At 41.9% G+C, this 20,595-nt stretch overlaps 1 protein-coding gene across 10 annotated transcripts in view; it reads left to right on the top strand.

The window, feature by feature from the left end:
• plekha7b (pleckstrin homology domain containing, family A member 7b) overlaps positions 1 to 20,595 on the top strand; it is a 442,105-nt gene that overhangs the window by 158,740 nt on the left and 262,770 nt on the right. The window contains exon 1 of one of the 10 annotated variants that reach the window (XM_059652061.1): positions 13,252 to 13,512. The exons of the other annotated variants lie outside the window; for them this stretch is intronic. The gene's annotated coding sequence lies outside the window, so the exon portion shown is untranslated. Of the gene's footprint in view, positions 1 to 13,251; positions 13,513 to 20,595 lie in introns of those variants that run through there. 10 annotated transcript variants of the gene reach the window in all.

Here is a 20,595-nt window from a genome sequence, read left to right as displayed (position 1 = left end):
ATCATTCACCTCGGCCCCATGTGGTATTGACTTTCATATCTTAACTACCCTTACCAGGTTGAGCAAGTTGTTTCCCTATTAAGTATGTTTGTGACTCTTTTGTATTTACAGCTCCTAGTTTTAGTCTCCATGTGTGAAAATGTATCTTACCATCATCTACTCCACCTGATTTGTCACCGATTCCCAATTCAAATAGGGTATGTTATTTTTGTTGGATTGTATCAGAAGAGAAGGAGAGATCTCTTCTGTATGTTTAGCACAGACTATGAAACTGACATGGATAATGAAAGATTCTTTTTGTTTGCTTCTATAGTTTGTATAGTGTACAATATCTGTGTAGTAATTCTGTGTATACATCCCAAGGCCAGCTCCATAACACTTTTTAAAAAAAATTCTGAGCAAAGATTTAGCAGTTTGGGGATTCAAAGGAAGCTAAGTGAAAATAAATTTGAATTGATAGTTTCAAGTCACGGTGTTCTTAAAAGTGATTGAGAAGGTTCAAAGAGTGTAATGAATTTATACAACTTAGGGAAGTCTAATGTACAATCGTAGGTTAGGTCTCTTATGGCACAGTGGTAGTGTCCCCACCTTTTTGATCCATAAAGCCCAAGTTCAATTCCCACCAATTCTCTGTGTTATAGGACTTCTGAGTAGGTTGATCAAAAATATCTGCAAATCAGTGTTCATGACTGACTCTCTTTTTGTTATTTGAAGTTTTGGTTAGCTGTGGCAATTAGTCCCGACATTAGTTGGCTAGTTAAAGGAAACCAGGAACAAGAAAAATAACGAAATTAAGTAACAGCACAGTAGCAACCACAGAGAATGCTGGGCAAACTCAATAATTCTGGCAGTATCTGTTGAGTGAGTAATGGAATTAACTGAAGCTCTGAAGAACAGTCATTCTGGAATTAAAATGTCAACTCTTTTTTTTCACAGATGCTGCCAGGTCTGAGTTTCTCCTGCATTCTCTGTGTTTGTTTCAGATTCCCTGTACCTGCAGTATTTTTTTGTAACACATCAACAACTTGATTTTTGATTCTCTTCTGTCAAGATTCAAGTTTCCTGGTAGGGAATAAATAAATAGCTGCTTTTGAAATCATGAGAAAGGGGAAGCATTTCAAGAATGTAGCATTAAGTTCCAAACGTCCTACCCTGAAAATAATGCAGCTCTCCTCCAGCTATGCTATTCTCTGGCCTGTTGTTCCATCCAAAAGGGCCTTTTACCACATTCCAGAAGTAACAACTATTCAATGTAATGGAAAGTGTGCGTGGAATGTTTGCTGCTCATTATCTATGATTACTTGGAGGTCCAAAATAGAGTAGGGAATGCTTCGACAAATGTCTGATTTAATTTATTGCAGAGTAGCAAGCTAAGTACATAGACGAGGGACTTTGTGAGTTTTTTTTCATCCAATGCACATGATCCCTGAAACGAACACACATTCTGGCAAAACTCAGCTGGTCTGATGGTATCTGTGGAGAGAAACACAATTAACATTTTGAGTTCAGTAGGATTCTTCTGAAAAAACATTTCTGGATAGCCTTTATGCAAAAGTCAGTCTTTGTCCTCCTATTTCAAGTGAGGAGAAAACAACCTGTTTGAAATAAGGGGAAATAGATGGTGACTTAAGATGTTGCCAGAAAAAAAATTGCTTGTTTTAGGGAGAAACTGCAAACCAATTACTTTGTTGCTTTGGCGTCAATAACTGGTTTCTCACCTGATACTGCATTAGAAAGTGACGTGACTGTGGTACACAGCAACCATTAATGTGGCCCCGTGTGACCTGACCAGTGAAGAGTTGCCAATATATTAACTGTTGTAAAGTTAAAATTCAGTGGTGTATGGATATGATTGATCTGTGCACTCATCTTGCCTGAAATCCAGAGAGGTTCTCTATTTTATATTAAATTGCAACTTGGCCTGGAATTATTTCAAGGAGAAGCCAAGGCTGCTGTGATTAAAAGCCTATTGAGTGCCAGCAGACGAAGTGCATCTCTTCCAGGAACTATGTATATTAATGATGGATTCAAATTGGCTCTGTTTTAAATTGCCATTGCTCAAAGTAAAACTGGTTCCTGAGTCAGGACAGGCAAATATACAAGCTACCTTGGATGTGAATCTAATTAAGTTGACGAATGAATATTGAACTTGTGTTGGTTAAAACTCTTTACACTTGTTGATACTTATTACTTATAAGTAAGAGGAGTCAGACTGAGCCATATGGACCCCTTTTCAATTGCTCAGCATGATCGTGGTAGTTTCAAGTTGATTTTCTTGTTGGTTCCCAATAACTTTTGACTCCCCGAGACACTAACATACTGTTCCAGCTTGGTCCTAAATTCACACAGTACAGAATTCACAATTCCAATTATATAGGTGGAAAGGAGAAAGAGGTTCCGCTGAGGGAATATCAGCAGCTAAGGGCTAAATTATAAAGCAGAACACAAAAGATAGTACTCTCCAAATTACTACCTTGGCCATGACTAATGGCAGTAGGGTCAACAAGATTGAACAGGTAAACATTTGGCTTAAAGATTGCGGGAGAAACATGTTTGACTTGAAGGGACATTGGCACCAGCACAATGGAAGGAGGGATGTGTCCACCTGAATTATTCTGGGACTAGAACACAGGGCAATCTCTTAATTTTCACTGTGGATAGAGCTTTAAAGTAAATAGTTGGGCAGTGTGGTGGTGAGCAAGTTCACTTGCATGGAAGATTGGAAAATCAAAGGTACTGGAGAAGATAGGGTTGGCAGTATGTGATGGGGTTAATTGCTGCCAGAAAATAAAAGGAAGGGACAGAATGAGTGAATGTTATATTGTACTAAGGAACGATGGAAGTGTCAGGAAATTCAATAATGGAACAAACTAAAAGGCCTTGTACCTTGATGCATGAAGCCTTTGGAATAAGGTGGATGAACTGACAGTGCAAATTGAGATGAATGAATACTTTCCCAGTTACAAACTAGGACTTTAATGTTCAGGGATATTTGACCAATGCTAATAAAAAGTGAAATGAGGACAGTTGTGAGAGATCTTGGCTTAGATGATGGAGAGTGCATTTGGACAGTAAAAAATAGCAATGGAAAGAAGACACTGGTTAGTGTAGTATGTAGACCCCAAAAAAAGTCTTTTTGGGAAAGGCGCCATGTTGATTGGGTTAATCACATTGGAAAGGATAGCTACGATAATGAATCTTAGAGTGCATTAGGAGTAGTTTCTTAGAGCACTATGTCCTGCATCCAATCGGGAACTGGCTGTCCTGAATTTGGCTAATCGGTAGTAAGACAAATTTAATAAATGATTTCTGAGTAAACGATCTCCTACGAAGTAGTGATTATAACATGATAGAATTTAATGTTCAGTTAAAGAATGAGAAACTTGGGTCAGAAACAACTGTTTTGAACGTAAGGGAATAACAATGAAATGAGGATAAAGTTATCTCAAGTGAACTGGGCAGATAAATTAGCAGGAATGATGGTAGACAATTAGTGACTGATATTTCAGGAGGTGATTGACACTCAACATCCCAGTAAGGAGAAAAGATTCTGAGAGGTATTAACCAAACATGGCTAACCAGGGAAGTTAAGGAAAGTGTTAGGTTGGAAGTTTTACATCAGTCTTGATGGTTGCAGATACTTTGAACATCCCATTAACACTAAAGAATACCAGAGAGGAATTAAGTATCATTACCATCAGTACAGTAGTAGTGTTAGACAAATTAACGGGGCTAATGTAGGTAAGTGCCCTGGCCCTGATGGCTGGCATTGTACGATTCTAAAAGAGGTAGCTACAGAGATAGTGGATGCATTGATGCTAATTTTCCAAAAATTGTTGGATTCGAGTACCAGAGAGTTGCAAAACTGTTAATGTGACACCTACTCAAAAAAGGAGGGAAGCAAGAAGTGGGTAACTCTTGATCAATTAGCCTAACATCGATTGTTGGACATGTTTTGGAATCCAGTATTAGGGAAATAGCAAAATATTTGGAAAATCATAATCTAATTGAGCAGAGTCAGCATGACATCATTAAAGGGAAATAGTGTCTGACTAATTACTTTTATTAGTGTTTTTCAAGGAAATCTCAGTGGTTAGAGGGGACTCAGTAGATGTGTTGCATTTGGATGTCTAGATGGCAGTAAATGAGGCACCTCACAAACGGTTAAGTTGAGGTAATAACCCTTGGTGTTGAAGATAACATATTTAGCATGGATAGAGAATTGGTTCATGGACAGGAAACAGCGAGTGGAGATAAGGGGTTCTTTTTCAGGTTGGTGACCAGTGTGGGTACCTGGAGATGAGGGCTGGAGCTTTAACTGTTTACTGTGTATGTTAATTACTTGTAGGAAGGAGGTGAGTGTAATCTAGCCATACTGGGATACAGTTGAGAGATAGTAATAGATTAGGTAAGTGGGCAAAAGGTTGGCAAATGGAATGTTTTGTGAGGAAAAAGTGAAGCTCATTTTGGAAAGTAGAGCAAAAGAACAGAATATTATTTAAATTGGGGAAAAAAACTGCAGAAAGCTGAAGCACAAAGTGACTTGGAGTACTCGGACACAACAGAGAAATCTGACACAGATGCAGCAGGTGAGCAGGAAGGCGAATATAATGTCCTTTATTTCAAACAGGTTGGAGTACAAGAATAGGCGATTGTTGTTGCAATTGTACAAGGTGCTGGTGAGTCACATCTGCAGTTCAGAGAGTAGTTTTGGAACATTGGATTTCAAGACCAGTGACATGACACTCCACCACCACCTCTCCATGTGAATTCAAAGTTTATACCTGATCTTTTGAATCCACTTTGATGTTTGCTGTGCTAGATTTACATACACAAGTTCCAATGCATCACTTATTCATAACTTGATTGCCAACTTCAAAGAATGAGATAGATGTTTTGAAAACTTATCTCATTCAATGAAATGTTGGTTTTAACCTTGAGCAAATCAGAGGATCAAAAATGAACTTAATACTGCCCTCCAACCCCACCACATCCGGCACCTTCCCCTGCAACCGCAGGAAGTGCCACACTTGCCGCCACACCTCCTCCCTCACCCCCATTCCAGGCACCAAGATGACTTTCTATATTAAGCATAGGTTCACCTGCACATCTGCCAATGTGGTATACTGTATCCATTGTACCCGGTGTGGCTTCCTGTACATTGGGGAAACCAAGCGGAGGCTTGGGGACCGCTTTGCAGAACACTTCCGCTCGGTTTGCAATAAGCAACTGCACCTCCCAGTCGCGAACCACATCAACTGCCTCTCCCATTCTTTAGATGACATGTCCATCATGGGCCTCCTGCAGTGCCACAATGATGCCACCCGAAGGTTGCAGGAACAGCGACTCATATTCCGCTTGGGAACCCTGCAGCCCAATGGTATCAATGTGGACTTCACAAGCTTCAAAATCTCCCCTTCCCCCACCGCATCCCAAAACCAGTCCAGTTCGTCCCCTCCCCCCACTGCATCTCAAAACCAGCCCAGCCTGTCTCTGCCTCCCTAACCTGTTTGTCCTCTCACCCATCCCTTCCTCCCACCCCAAGCCGCACCTCCATCTCCTACCTACTAACCTCATCCCACCTCCTTGACCTGTCCGTCTTCCCTGGACTGACCTATCCCCTCCCTACCTCCCCACCTATACTCTCCTCTCCACCTATCTTCTTTTCTCTCCATCTTCGGTCCGCCTGTCCCTCTCTCCCTATTTATTCCAGAACCCTCATCCCATCCCCCTCTCTGAAGGGTCGAGGCCCGAAACATCAGCCTTTGTGCTCCTGAGATGCTGCTTGGCCTGCTGTGTTCATCCAGCTTCACACTTTATGATCTTCAAAGCAATAACTGATGTTTTCACGGTATAATGAAAATATCTTTGAGCTCCAACAAGAATAGTTCTACAGAAACTGCAATAGTTCAGTTAAGTGGCTCACTGTCACTTTGTCAAGCAAGTAGAAAGAAGCAATAAATACTGGCCTTGCCAACAATGCCCACTTTTTTTCATGACGGGATAGTAAAGAAAAATACTGCAGCAGCACAAGTGCAGAATTTCTAGACAAACTCAATGTAAGGCAGAGATAACAAGGTGTAGAGCTGGATGAACAGAGCAGGCCAAGCAGCATCTAAGGAGCACAAAAGCTGACGTTTCGGGCCTAGACCCTCCTTCAGAAATGGGGGAGGGGAAGAGGGTTCTGAAATAAATAGGGAGAGTGGGAGGCGGATCAAAGATGGATAGTGAAGATAGGTGGAGAGGAGACAGACAAGTTAAAGAGGTGGGGATGGAGCCAGTAGAGATGAGTGTAGCTGGGGAGGTAGGGAGGGGATAGGTCAGTCCGGGGAGGACTGACAGGTCAAGCGGGTGGGATGATGTTAGTAGGTAGGGAATGGAGGTGCGGTTTGAGGTGTGAGAAGGGGATAGGTGAGAGGAAGAACGGGTTAGGGAGGTGGGGACGAGCTGGGCTAGTTTTGGGATGCACTGGGGGGAGGGGAGATTTTGAAGATTAAGTCCACATCAATATCATTGGGCTGCAGCGTTCCCAAGCGGAACGTGAATTGCTGTTCCTCCAAACTTTTGGTCAACTTTCTCCCGCCTCCAACACCAAGCCCCCCTCCTGGACACCACCCCAAGGCCTCCTACCCTCCCTTGACCTCTTCATCTCCAACTGCCGTCATGGCATCTCTCAATGTAAGGCATGTTTTCCTTTGATTGAGATTTTGAAGAAGTGGAATTTTGGCTGTGTGACACATTCCTATTCCGTTCCATCTCTCAATGATAAAAATATTGGTTGGTTTGACTTTACCATTTTGTCTTCCCAAACTGGACTATGTCTGGAGTGTCCAAGCTAACAAAGTGTGGGGCTGGATGAACACAGCAGGCCAAGCAGCATCCTTGTATTTGGAGTTCCATAATGACTAGGATGTTACTGCCATGTTGCTAGTTGGAGTAGAAACACTTTTGACCTAAGTTATTAAAAGATTGCTCTGCTTATTTATTCGTGTGAATGCCCTTTGGGTTTGTATTTGAGAACAAAAGCTTGTTCACATGCCCCACCCTCTGTCTGTTCTCAAAAGAAAGGTAGGCAGTGGTGTTCTGACCCAGTAATTAAAGCCGTTATGTTCAAAGCCAGGCTTTGAGGGTCACTCAGACATGGCTTCCTTTGAATTTCAATTTCTGAATTAACCCTTCATCAGACCTTAAAAGATAACTGTCTTTTGCTTTAGCTGTTGCTTGACCTGCTGAGTATTTCCAGCATTTTCTGTTTTTATTTCAGCTTTCCAGCATCTGCAGCATTTGGCTTTTGTGCTGTGTTGTTTTGAATTACGTCAGTTGGAACTATAATACCTGGTTGAACACTGACCTTATTTAGAGAAAGAGAGAGAATGGAAAGCTAACTGATACGAATGTACCTTTATATAATGTGACCCGAGTATAGTGAGGGGGAGAAACATGTCTGATAATGGCACTCCTGACTGTCATATTCCCCTGCATTCCAATATAAATGTATCCAAGCAAGGGGAAGGAATTTAACAAAGATAAGCACCAATTAATGTTAATTCTTCTTTTGTGACAGAATGTTTGTTTTTCTTGTGTGAAATGGGACCTGCAATTGTTTCAATAAAATAGCATATGTGATTTGTGTTTTTAATATCAGTTACACATTTGCATTAATTATTTCATGAACTGTGAATATTTTCTTTCTCATGAATGTGTGAAATGAATTTTTCACCAAGTTGGCAAATAGCAATTTCTGTTTCCTTGGAAACGAGACAAATGTGATGCCCTGTTAGTGAAGAAGTCATATGTCAGTTGTGTTGAAAAAAAGTCTCATTTGATCAAAGGATAGATATATCTCAACGTTGAACTATTTTTCTATAGGTAACTATTATTATATTTATGTGGTAATAGATTAGCTTGTTTTCTTCTCCTGTGACTCTGTCCTCCTACAGTGGAGGCGATGGCCTAGTGATAGTATCTGGGAATCCGGATTTGAATCCCATCACAGCAAATGGTGGAATTTGAATTTGTTAAAGAATCTGGAAGTAGGAGTCTAATGATGTCTATAAAACCATTGCAGAATGGCAAATTCTTTAAGGAAGGAAACTGCCATCCTTACCTGGTCTACTGTGACTCCAGGCCCTCGGCAATGTGGTTGACTCTTATCTGCCCTCTGAGATGGGCAATAATTACTGCCACAGCCAGTGAATGAAGAACTTCGTTGGGGGGGGGGGGGAAGACAAAAAAATTGGCATGCCATGATTTTGCTTATTATCCTCCTCTTGTTTCTGGAACAGCTGGGATCTTCTTGGTTCATTGAACCCAAGATTCAGTGAATCTGGTCATTTTGACTCAGTATCTTTGAAGATCTTCGCTTAACAAACTTAACTCTAATATATGTACAGTTGTACTGCAGTTGAATTTACTGGAGTCTACTTCTCGCTACTCTGGATTCTAACAGGAACCCACAACTTATTTCAATGACTTCTGTTGTTAGTGTTCTTAGACAATCCTCAACCTATGGTGAATGCCCCTTAATTGGCAATGTCCTAAACAAAAGTGAACTTCTGAGCAAGGACTATATTAAGTACTAACTCTTCCCTGTCATATGCCCACAGCGTGTGCTCTGTGACAAGTTTGAAACCAAGTGCAACACCCAGAGTTCTTTCTGTACACCTGATTTTGTATCTTTGTTTTACATTTATAGCCTTGGCAACATTTTAGCCCATGACCATAGGCCTTTTTAAGCACAATTAATGACCTCTAACCAAATATTTGCAATTCCTGACCAATGGGAAGGGTGCTCTTGGCTTCCCCACAACAATCTAACCTTAACTTTTTCTCTTCTGACCAGATGTGCTTGTCACAGTAACAAGAGTCTTCCATTCAGCCAATTGAGCCTGGCACACCATTCACTACAATCATGGCTGATAAAACACTTCAGTGCCTTTTACCCACCCCATCCCATATAATCCTGTACACCATTGGTAGTCAGAAATCCTTCAATTTCTACCTTAAACATATTCAGTGACTGAGCCTCCATAGCCCTCAATGGCTGAGAATTCCAAAGGTTCACAACTGAGTAAATTAAAAATTATCCTAATATCATACGTATATGCCATTCTCCTTATTTTTAAGTTTTTTTTTGGTTCTAGATACTCCAACCGCAGAAACATCTTAGCAACATTTAGTCTGTCTGCCACAATATGTATTGTGTCAGTTGCATTTCTTCAAAGTGCTAGAGAATACACATTCAGTTTATCCAGTCTCTCTCCTTATAGAGCAGTCCTGACATCCCAGGAACATTTGATACATATTATTAACAGATGGGGACTAAATAATGATCCATCCGGTACCTCACTTGTCACAGGCTCCTAACATGTGAATGACCTTTTTGTTCCTACCCTGTGTTTTCCATTCGCAATAATTAACCCATATCAGCACATACCTCTGTCTGTGTGCTTTAATCTTTCTAACCCGTTTCCTGTGGAGGACTTTACCAATAGCCTTCTGAAAATCTCAGTATACTGTGTCTGTCAACATTTTATCAATTTGTTAGTAACGTTAAAAAAAACTCCTAAGTTTGTCCAACACTCTTTCCCATTTGCAAAACCATGCTGACAATGCCCAATAAGATTACAACTGAAATGTCTATTACATTCTTTATATTAGATTTTAGCTACTAATATAACATCAACAGGTCTGTAGTTTGGTTTTCTCTCTTACCCTCTCTCAATTTTTATCCTCTGGCTTGACTTCTACCCAATTAATATTGCAGTCCTGGGCTCTGTTCAATTCTAATACTGTATTCAGTGAAACCTGAATGTGCAAATGCACCCCAGTTAGAACTCCATGTGTGTGTTTTTCTTAAAATTACAAGAAATCCCAATTTCAAGATTTTTTTAACATTGAAGATTATATGTATGTAACAGTTAATGATCTTTTGTTGAAAAGAGGAATCAGCCATTGCAGCACCAAACTGCAATGCAGATTTAGTGAGAAGGCTAGTGAATTAATTGTGCTCCTAAGATGCTGCTTGGCCTGCTGTGTTCATCCAGCCCCACACTTAATTAGTTGAAATTAACTGTTTCACCCTTTCTGACTCATCATTTGGTCCTAGATCATCTTCCTTTGCAGGATAGTGATTTCAACCACTTGAGGAGATTTTGGCATTTGAAAATATGAAATCCAATCCTACGTTGGATGGGTTGTCTTCCTGTCATTGTGTGCAGTTTTGTCATGCTAGAGGAAGTGGAATGGGTTACTGAGCATGTTGCAGAAGATTTGAATATCAATGTGTGAAGATAAAATTGCCTGTCATGCATTATGAACCAGCAAGTGTGTGCGAGGGGCCATTGCTTGAACATTTGGGTATCCGAGTTTGTTCATGGGAGGACGAGTGTCACAATGAATAGATGGGAGGAATGTAAAGGATGAAGGTTGCAATTTTCATTACGGTAATGTGATTCATGGCTGTTTTAACAGTGATGTAAGCATTAGTTAAGCAGTATGGTAATTGAACTTGTTTCTGCATTGCTTCCAGGCTTAGAGACGAAATTTCTGATAATCATGTGGTCTGTCACTTTTAAGTGTTGCTGCCTGGCAGGGTGTTCTGACATCTTTATTATCTAATAAAAAATGATATTCTTTCTCTTAGAAATGTCTTGCATTGAAAGTTTTAGAATATTATCAAAAATTGAGATATTCACCTTGTTAATATGCTTTCAATTCAGCAGCAGGTTTTAGCTCTGCTTCACAATGAATGCTGTACCTTCCCTTTAAGAGATGGGTGTCAACAGAAGCTGAAATGAATCAAATTTCAGAAACAAAGCTGAAAACATGTTTCATACTGACGTAACTGGCTGAGTGACGTGGTCACCCTATTCTCTTTGAGTCTACACTTGTTGCAATGTCCCTTTGGGCACATTGTAAGCTCTATCTAGTGGCTTGACAGGGAACTGCGAGCACCTGTTGTATTTGGACAACATAGGTTTTTATGTTTCAGAGATGGTCTGCAGATGCTGGAGAATCTGAGATAACACGGTCTAGAGCTGGATGAATACAGCGGGCCAAGCAGCGTCAGATGAGCAGGAAGGCTGACATTTTGGATCTGGACCCTTCTTCAGAAGGGTCTAGGCCAGAAACGTCAACCTTCCTGCTCCTCTGATGCTGCTTGACCTGTGTTCATCCAGCTCTGGACCGTGTTATCTTAAGTAGATGGCGGTCAGATTGCTTACAACTACTTACTTTTGTTAGAATATTGTGAAATATTTAAAGAGATAACAAAAATCAAGATACGTGCTATAACTAGGTATAAATTTTGAATGAATATGCCAGATGGAATAGATGTTGTAACTTTGTTTGAAATCAGGTCCCACTTGGCTCTCTGTTAGCTCCAATGTATCATCGGGTGTGAAATGTAGCTATTCTGACCAGCAGGTTTTTCATTCAATTGTAGTTGGTTTGTATCGATTGACTGATCTTGGCCAGTGTAATATTTTGCAATTTTCCTGCCTCAACATTAATTTCAACAGCTTTAGACCACAACCAATGCCCGTTGTTTTTCTTGGTCAATATGTGCTGGTAGTGGTTCTATGCTCGGTATTTTCTGCTCTTTTCAAACCCTTGTTTTTTTTCTTGTGTTTTCTGTTACCGGTCCCTTTTGCCTTGCACCTTATTCCTATTTGTTGTTTAATCACTTACATTCCACCATGTCACGGTATTCCATTTTGTTCTTTCTTCGACTCCCTTATACTATAGCTCTGCTGCTGAGAAACTATTATTTCTCAAACTTATTCTGATTAAAAGTTCTTGATTTAAAGTGTTAACTATCTTACTACTTCAAAATGCTGCCTGACATCACTTTTAAAATCGACATACCACTGTTGGCTGTAGTCATCTTGAACTGTAAAGAGGAAAATTGAATAGAACGTCTTCTCATTATTAGATGATTCCTACTGGAAGTGTATGTCTAGATATTAATTCTCTTGACACAGATAATTTCAGATATTCTGGCAGAAGCTTTCTGCATGGCTTTCTTTGATCAAGCTCTCTCTCCAGGGATTGGGAGTTTCCCACATTAAGGAGGTACTATCTTGATCCCAGCCAAATTTCTGACCTTGGCTCTGAGCTTTTGCCATAATATAGGCTGGGTGCTGGCTTGGGCATGTGCTCACTGTGGTGATTGTAGCCGGTGCCTGTCCAAGCACAGAACTGCAGTGCTTTGAGAAGGCCATTCACCACCACCTTCTCTAAGGTAATAAATGCAGCACCCACGTTTTGTGAACTAATAATACAAAAGAAAAAAAAGGCAGCTTTTAGTCCAAAGCTCAAACAGTATCATTGGCAAGAAATGTTTTGACAATTTGCAGCCAGCTGGTAAACCTCAATTTTACTGTGTTGGCTTGTCTGAAATAATGATTAAAAGACAAGTTTTCATCATAATCTATTGGGAATTTTGAAGGGAAGTGCGAAAATGGCAAATGTAAGGTAAACAACAAAGAAATTTGGGGCAAATTGAGTCTGGGGCTCTGACTTCACTTCCTTGTGGGAGCACAGGGCCATGTTGACAGAATTCAAGGAGCAGTTTGTTTATTATGTCAGACACAATTGATGCCTTGGTCTTATGGAAGACATGACTTTAAAAGAAATTCCTCAGTTTTTTTCCTTGCCTTCAAAAGTTGGGGTGGTGATGGGGATGCTAATCCATTTTTCAAAAGCCAACGACATCGTGTGAACAATTTACAGAATTTGATTAGTGATGCATCATAATTACCTATTGCATCTACTCAGCAAAAATATTATTGACACTTGAACCAAGGCGACAGCTTGCTTTCTATTCAGTTGTCGTGAAAGTAACAGTATCTGAGGCTTAATCCCCGCTCACAACGGAGTGATATAGTGGAAAGGCCCACTGCATAATTGTAAACTTCTAAAAGGCTAGACATTTGGAAGTATAAAGTACACTGTCCAGATAAGCCTAAGGGCTGCTTCCTTTGTTTGTGTCAAGCAATACAAACTGGCTTCTCCAGTTTGAAATGAAATATTCGCTTAGCCTCAAAAAGACATAGCAGTGTTCAGTGACTTCAAATGGTAGAATTGTTGCAGAGTGCAGACTGTGTATGTGTGTTGCACGCCTTGCGTTAAAGATTAAAAATAAAACTATTCTTAGAGTGAGATGCTCCCTTAGCTAACAAAAAAACTGCGTTTATACCAGCCGTCTCCATCTTCATTAGCCGCTGGAAGGGATTTGCCGTGTTCGCAGTACTTCGTAGCAGGTACTGGCAGTTTGCCAGACAAAGCACGATTGCTGTTGTAAGGCGATGGGTTTCTCCTTCAGTTTTCCACAGCACTATCAATGCAGGAGCAGAGCATATCAAAGATTTCTTCAGGACTGTGTGCGGAATGCGCCCTATATTCATAGCGAAGAAAATGCATCCTGACTTTTAACATTTTGCACGACTATTGGGATTGTGTGACGTTGGGAAGCTGAAGGCTTTCTTCATTTCAGTGGCTCCAGTACAGGTCAGAATATTGAAACGATTTGGATTTTCAAGTCTGTTACCTTAGGTAGCTTTCTATCAAGACCAGAACCGATTCGTGTAAAGCCTGTCATGCTGGAGGTTTCCATTAACAACCGTCTGGCATTTATGCTCAAGGTTAAACACAGGAAAGAATATATTGTTATGTCTTGTGAGACGTCTGCATGTCCCAGCTAGAATTTTAGTAATAATGGGTCACATTGATAAATTCAGTCTAATTTAACTCCTTCTCTGCAAGAGATTTAACTAAGCTGACAGGACTGGATTTGTGGTGTGAAATATCTAATTAATATGATCGGTTCAAGACAAGGTATCATAATTCGAAGGTCCGGGGGCATTTGTGGACTGTCTAGCACAGATGCTGCATCATGATCAAGTAATTTAAGCTATTTTAAGTAACCTACACAGAAATTTTCCAGACAAAAACCAATGCGGTATCTCATTGTTAATGAAACCATGTTCGATCTTGTACTGTTTATTGATTATTCTACTTAAAGACTTCAATGGAATTAATTTGAAATATTGTGCTGGAAATAGTCAGTGCTGTATAAGACTGAGCAATGATGATCCATTCACTTCTTACTGCCATTCCGCAAATTAGTGACATTGTGTTTAATGAGTTAGTTTCTCCAACTAAATAGCAGGACGACTGCAGCAGTTGCTGTACCTTTTATTGTCCTTGGCCACCGTTCCACAAATGAAGTAGGCATCACCATGTTTGACCCTGAGCTTAGCTGTTTGTGTTGTATCAACACCTACTTGGTTTACTGTAGTATTGCCCACACTGACCAAAATCAAGTAGCAGCAGCTGCGACGTGTTTTCGTCATATATAGCGCCTTTAACATAATAAAATATCCCAAGTCACTTCAGAGGTACATCATCCAACAAAATTTGACACTGACATTTGGACTGTTGATGCAGGGTTTCAGTCTGAGGTGCACCTTATAGGAGGAAAGTGAGGTGTAGGGTGGGACAGTTTTGAAAGCTGGTATGAGAATTTTAAAATTGTGTTGTTGCTGGCACAGGAGTAATGGCTGAAGAGGACGTGGCATGCGATAGGACACAAGAGGATTTATGGTCTCGAGTTTGGAAGATGCAAGTTAAAATGCTAGTTAGGAGATGCCATTGAGATCCTACTGTATGCATTTCTCATCTCTATTGTAACTTTCTAATGGCCAAATGCAATTCTCCGCCAACGAAAGTCAGAAATTATCCATAGCCTATTCCATGACCTGGTCTTTGTTAACATCAGCCCTGTCTGTGGTATAAGCTTGGACATTTCTATCCTTTGCTTAAGTCACTCTGTGCATGAATCTTAAGACTGCAGGATTGCCCATCGCAACCGAAAGCCCTCAAAGTCAAAGCTACTTGCATTGGCCCACTCTTCACCCAAAAGTTGCGCTGTTAGCTATTTCTGCCATGCGTTCTTCAATTCCCACCATAAGCCCATAGGTCTCTCTTGCTTGCCTTCCGTGTCATCCTAAAATGCACCTCAATGTTCAAACTATCTTCGACCTCTCAGGATTTCTTTCTTCTTTTGTTTATATTGTTGATTTTATTGTTGAGGATTCTTGAAGATAGTTTATTGGAGTAAAGATGTCACATACAAACTTGCATGTCTTGGCCAGCACAAATATATCTTTGGCAGAGTTCACTGAAGAAAGATTGGACAGAAATGTTGACTTTCTAATTTCTACTGTAAGCTGTACTGAGGTCTAACACAGCCTGGCCTGGGTTCAAGACTTTCCTGCTCCAGAGATATGTTAAGGACAGCTCTGAACAGGTTAATTAGGAAATATCTACAATAACTGAATTGAACTGTAGATGTAAACAGTCAACTCCGCATTGAATGGGGGTCGAGCGCCGAGCTGGTTATGTGTGTAAAAACAAATCAACTCATTACACTGCTAAAGTTTTGTGACTGTAAGTGGTCCCCGTTTCTATTCGGCATTAGCGTGGAACTAAAGTTTAGGTTTAACTATATTTTAATGCTTGGGCTCAGCATTTGAAGTAAAATTCTACAGGATCATTCCAGTAGCGAGCGAAATTCGGACGCGAATGCTTCTTTAATGCTTCTGAAAGTTGCGATGTTTAATTGTTTCAACTGGTACGTCAGTCGCGCACATTACTATGTGCTTGTTGACCGGGACGTTCTTCCCACTTTTGTTCGGTTGCTTTCAGTTGATAGAAATTCCTGCGAGGGGCGTGTTCTGATGAGCTGATACTATTTACATCTGATGACCTATAGGGGAGTGCACCTTTTGTAGGAGTAGGATTGCTTCAGTCAGTTTCATGTGAAAATGAATTGGTGGTTTCAAAACAAAGTGGTTTCGAAAGAGAGTGGTTTTAAGGTTTCTACTCTGGGTTACTGGAAACTGAGTGGCTCCTTTATCGCACAAAGAACGCCTGTTTCTTCAAGTTTGGAAGGTACGTTTATTTGCTTCGTTTCTGTGGGCAATTGATTGAAATGATGCGTTTAAACACGAGCTTTCACTATATACCATGTATTTAGTTGCTGTTGTGGGTTATTCAACAAACTTACTTTGACAGCCTCTCCTTTATGTCAACGTGGGAACGACACTACCTCCAGTTCGCTTGTGCTTCAAATTAATGTGTATTTGCACTACGGGGAGGGATTTATAGGCCTCCTGCAAGACCTGGACACTGCAGTGTAAGGAAGCCTAAGTTACAAGAACGAAGAGCTTTTGCAGACAGCAAGCATTTGGTCCGCAATGCTCTCCTCGCAGTAAAGTAAACCTGGAGATCCGCAGCCGCAGAGTTGGATCTCTTGAGATAATGGCAGAGCCTAGCAAGCAAGTTGAAAGTAATTAGCCAAATTGGAATGTTGGAGAGAGGAACGCATGAACGTCGCTCTTCAAAACGGCGTCTGGAACTTCGTAAACGCTGAAGCGAATAAACAACATCTTAAATAAGGTGCCACCGTCAGTAAATAAATCACATTTACCTACTTCCCCGCTTCCACAATAGCATCTCATTTTTTTCAGCTGTGTCTTTAACAAGAATCTGTAGGCCACTGAGTTTTTTTTAAAAACAAGGAAGTCCAAGGTTACCTTTCAGCTAATTCCGCGAAGTATTGTTACAATACGAAGTCGGTTTTGTCAGGCTGCCTATTTAAATCACCACTGAATTGAGCGTTAGTGCAGTGATTGGCTGGGGATGTATTATTAAAGCTCTGCTGCGCACACACTTTTTGAATACTACTGATGGAATGTTTATTGTGTCCTTCACTAGCCGCTGAAGAAAGATTCAATCACGACCAGTATGACTGGCATTCTCAGCTAAAGCTCGAGCCTTTTTTTAAAAAACGGAATCTATTTAAGGCCACATCTGACTTCAATATATGCAGTTCAGCATTTAGCAGGTATTTTTGGCGTCTTTAATCAGAATTGAGTTTTAATGACCAACCTGCTGCTTGTCTGATCTACATACAAATATTTTCACTTAGCATTATGCACCATTCTGTCTCAATTTTTAAAAGCAAAAGCCATAACCTAAGGTGCTCACAAAATACCAATGATACTGAAAATCTGAAATAAAAATAAAAGTGCTGAAGAATTTGCGGTCTGGTAGTATTTGAATGTGACATTCTTCAGCAGTCAGATCTGATGTAAATATGTGCCAAATTGTTTCAGTTAAGCATTATGGACTTTTCAGAATCTGTGGCATAGAAACATGCCATTTCATTTGACTGTTGGCATTCATAGAACATTACAGCACAGTACAGGGCCTTTGGCCCTCGATGTTGTGCCGACCTGTCATACCGATCTCAAGCCCATCTAACCTACACTGTTCCATGTACGTCCATATGCTTATCCAATGACGACTTAAATGTACCTAAAGTTGGCGAATCTACTACTGTTGCAAGCAAAGCGTTCCATTCCCTTACTACTCTGAGTGAAGAAACTACCTCTGACATCTATCCTATATCTTTCACCTCTCAATTTAAAGCTATGCCCCCTCGTGCTCGCCGTCACCATCCTAGGAAAAAGGCTCTCCCTATCCACCCTATCTAACCCTCTGATTATTTTATATGTTTCAATTAAGTCACCTCTCAACCACCTTCTCTCTAATGAAAACAGCCTCAAGTCCCTCAGCCTTTCCTCGTAAGACCTTCCCTCCATACCAGGCAACATCCTAGTAAATCTCCTCTGCACCCTTTCCAAAGCTTCCACATCCTCCTTATAGTGCGGTGACCAGAACTGTACGCAATACTCCAAGTGCGGCCGCACCAGAGTTTTGTACAGCTTCACCATAACCTCTTGGTTCTGGAACTCGATCCCTCTATTAATAAAAGCTAAAACTTTGTATGCCGCCTTAACAGCCCTATCAACCTGGGTGGCAACTTTCAAGCATCTGTGTACATGGACACCGAGATCTCTCTGCTCATCTACACTACCAAGAATCTTACCATTAGCCCTGTACTTTGCCTTCCGATTACTCCTACCAAAGTGCATCACCTCACACTTGTCTGCATTAAGCTCCATTTGCCACCTCTCAGCCCAGCTCTGCAGCTTATCTATGTCTCTCTGCAACCTACAGCATCCTTTGTCACTATCCACAACTCCACCGACCTTAGTGTCATCTGCAAATTTACTAACCCATCCTTCTACGCCCTCATCCAGGTCGTTTATAAAAATGACAAACAGCAGTGGACCCAACATCGACCCTTGCGGTACACCACTAGTAACTGGTCTCCAGGATGAACATTTCCCATCAACTACCACCCTCTGTCTTCTTTCAGCAAACCAATTTCCGATCCAAACTGCTATATCTCCCACAATTCCATTCCTCTGCATTTTGTACAATCGCCTATTGTGGGGAACCTTATCGAACGCCTTGCTGAAATCCATATACACCACATCAACCGGTTTACTCTACCTGTTTGGTCACTTTCTCAAAGAACTCAATAAGGTTTGTGAGGCATGACCTTCCCTTCACAAAACCGTGCATGTTCCAGGTGATCCTCTTCCTACTTCTCTTGCTGTAACCACACCAGCATACACTGCTGTTCTGTTGTTCGTTCATGCTTATCCAGCTTCTCGTTGAGTGCATTTGTGTTATTTGCCTCAACTGGCCCTTGTGGTGGCACATTCCATGTTCCATATCCCCATGCAGACGGCCTAAAGGTCCTCCGCTTCTTCCTGTCCCACAGGTAGGAGGAAGGATAGGTTGGGGGGGGGGGGGGGGAGACAAGGAAGAAGCAGAGGGCCTTTAGGTTGTCTGCATGGGGGAGGTGCAGTGGTTTGTTGCAAACTGAGAGTAGGTGTTCCACAAAGAGGTCCCCAAACCTCTGCTTGGTTTCCCCAATGTAGTTGAGGTCACAACGGGAACAGCGGATATAATATACCACATTATCAGATGTGCAGATGAACAACTGTTTGATGTGGAATGTCTTCTTAGGGCCTGGGATGGGGGTGAGGGGGGAGGTGTAGCACTGCCTGCCATTGCAGGGCAAAGTGCCGGCTGTGGTGGGGCTGGCGGGGAGTGTGGAGCAGACAAGGGAGTAACAGAGAGCGGTCCCTCTGGAAAGCAGATAAGAGCGGAGAGGGAAAAATGCCAGGGGTCAATTTGCAGATGGCGGAAGTGTCAGAGGATGATGCGTTGGATCCAGAGGTTGGTGGGGTGGTATGTGAGGATGAGCAGGATCCTGTTTTGGTTGTTATTGCAGGGAGGGGGTGTGAGGGATGAGTTGCAGGAAATGCTGGAGACATGGTCAAGGGGGGTTTTCAACCAGCATTGCGTTCCTTGAAAAACAGGGAGTGTAACGCCTCATCCTGGGAGCAGATGCAGCGGAGGCAAAGGAATTGGGAATATGGGATGGCATTCTTGCAGGAAAGGTTGGTAGGAGGAGGTGTATTCTAGGTACCTGTGGGAATCCGTGGGCTTGAAATAGAAATCAGCTTCCAGGTGGTTGCCGGAGATGGAGACAGAGAGGACTAGGAAGGAGAAACAGGTATCAGAGATGGTCCAGGTGAACTTAAGGTTGGGGTGGAAGGTGTTGGTGAAGTGGATGAACCGTTCGAGCTCCTCATGGGAGCGGGAGACGGTGCCGAAACAGTCATCAACGTAACAGAGGAAGAGGTGAGGGGATAGGGCCAGTGTAGCTTCAGAAGAGGGACTCTTCCACATATCCTACAAAGAGGCAGGCATAGCTTGGGCCCATGCAGGTACCCATGGCCACCCCCTTTGACTGTAGGGAGTGGGAGGAATTGAAGGAGAAGTTGTTAAGGGTGAGGACGAGTTCAGCTAAGCGGATGAGGGTGTAGTGGAGGGGGTGCAAACCATTTCAACTCCTGTCACTCCTTAGACAACATGTCCATTCTGGGCCTCCTGCAGTGTCACAGTGATGCCACCTGAAGGTTGCAGAAACAGCAACTCATATTTTGCTTGGGAACCTTGCAGCCCAATGGTATCAATGTGGACTTCATAAGCTTCAAAATCTCCCCTCCCCCTACTGCATCCCAAAACCAGCCCAGCTTGTCTCTTCCCCCCCCCCCCCCCCAACCTATCCTTCCTCCTACCTATCCCCTCCTCCCATCTCAACCCCCATCCCCGCATCCTACCAGCCTCATCCCCGATCCCTTGACCTGTCCATCGTCCCTGGACTGACTTATCACCCCCAACTCCCTATCGGCACTCACCTTTACTGGCTCCACCCCTGCGTCTTTGACCTGTCTGTCTCCTCTCCGTCTATCTTCTCCTTTTATCCATCTTCTACCTGTCTCCTCCTCTCTCCCTATTTATTTCAGAATCCGCTTCCCTGCCCCTACATCTGAAGAAGGGTCTAATCCTGAAACGTCAGCTTTCCTGCTCCTCTGATGCTGCTTGGCCTGCTGTGTTCCTGCAGCTCTACACCTTGTTATTCCATACTGTTATCGCTGTTTATAAACCTGACTGCTTTTCCTGAACTGGTTAAAATCTGCTCCATTGCATATCAAAAATATCTGCCATATGCTCCATGCATTTTCCTGGTCTATACACCTTTCCTCTATGATGAAATTGCTGCAAATTTAGCATCTACGCAAAGTGGAATTAGTGGCACCC

This window comes from Stegostoma tigrinum, chromosome 17 (genome assembly GCF_030684315.1).
Source record: "Stegostoma tigrinum isolate sSteTig4 chromosome 17, sSteTig4.hap1, whole genome shotgun sequence".
In the NCBI taxonomy this organism is placed as follows: domain Eukaryota; kingdom Metazoa; phylum Chordata; class Chondrichthyes; order Orectolobiformes; family Stegostomatidae; genus Stegostoma; species Stegostoma tigrinum.
This window is presented reverse-complemented; position numbering and strand designations above follow the sequence as displayed.